The sequence below is a fragment of the Myotis davidii genome, unplaced genomic scaffold (assembly GCF_000327345.1).
Source record: "Myotis davidii unplaced genomic scaffold, ASM32734v1 scaffold116, whole genome shotgun sequence".
In the NCBI taxonomy this organism is placed as follows: Eukaryota; Metazoa; Chordata; class Mammalia; order Chiroptera; family Vespertilionidae; genus Myotis; species Myotis davidii.
This window is the reverse complement of record NW_006290632.1, coordinates 2498600-2499379: the sequence shown is the minus strand read 5'-3', so window position 1 is coordinate 2499379 and position 780 is coordinate 2498600. Positions and strand designations below refer to the sequence as shown.

Here is a 780-nt window from a genome sequence, read left to right as displayed (position 1 = left end):
CTGGGCTACAGGAAATGCTTTTGCTAGCTGGTCCTTATTCTAGTGCAATATTTGTGTTGTTGTGTCCCATGACTTCCAAATTCCACTTTTGGCGTCTTTTAGCAGAATTGTGTATCACAGTAAGGACTCCCTGGTGGTGGCATTGGACCAGCAGGGTCTTTCTGGTCTTCCCTGTGGTGAGTGATAAATGAGAAAAAGGGTTGAGAAGCTTCTCTATACATCCTCTTTTGGGACAATGCATGGGGAAGAATGTGGGTTTTAGCATCAGGCCCGGCTCTATTGTGTAACCCAAGGTAAGATTGTAGCCTCTCTGGGTCTCAGTGTCTCATCTGTGAAATAATAATGCTGGCTTTATAAGGTGAATGTTGTGATTAAGTGAAAAAACAAACAAACACATGCAAAATGCTTAGAGCAGTGCTAGGCATGAGGTAGAAGCTGCTTGCTTCTCCTCTCTTTGTAAACCTCCGGTGTGACCCAGCACTTTCCGGACAGTGCATTTCTCTCTGGAAAAAGGCTGTTATTTGTTAAGCTGCTCCAGTGGCCCAGTCAATAGACTAAGAATTATGGTCCCCAGAGTCAATTGACCTATTGTTATTAAATTTCTCTGACTTCTAGTTTCTGTAGTTGTCATTTTGCACTGTATTTGATTTAGTTTTCTATCCTTCTTTTGCAGATGTTGTAACTAGTCTAGGACACTAGGTGGCATCATTTTACCAAGTATCAAGGACGTTCACAAAAGGCATACCTGTTCTTAAGACTTGTCCGGTGCTAAAAAAAAAT

The 780-nt window shown here is 41.9% G+C and overlaps 1 pseudogene; it reads left to right on the top strand.

The window, feature by feature from the left end:
• The window catches only part of LOC107183068, a 78774-nt pseudogene that overhangs the window by 44773 nt on the left and 33221 nt on the right, over positions 1 to 780 (top strand).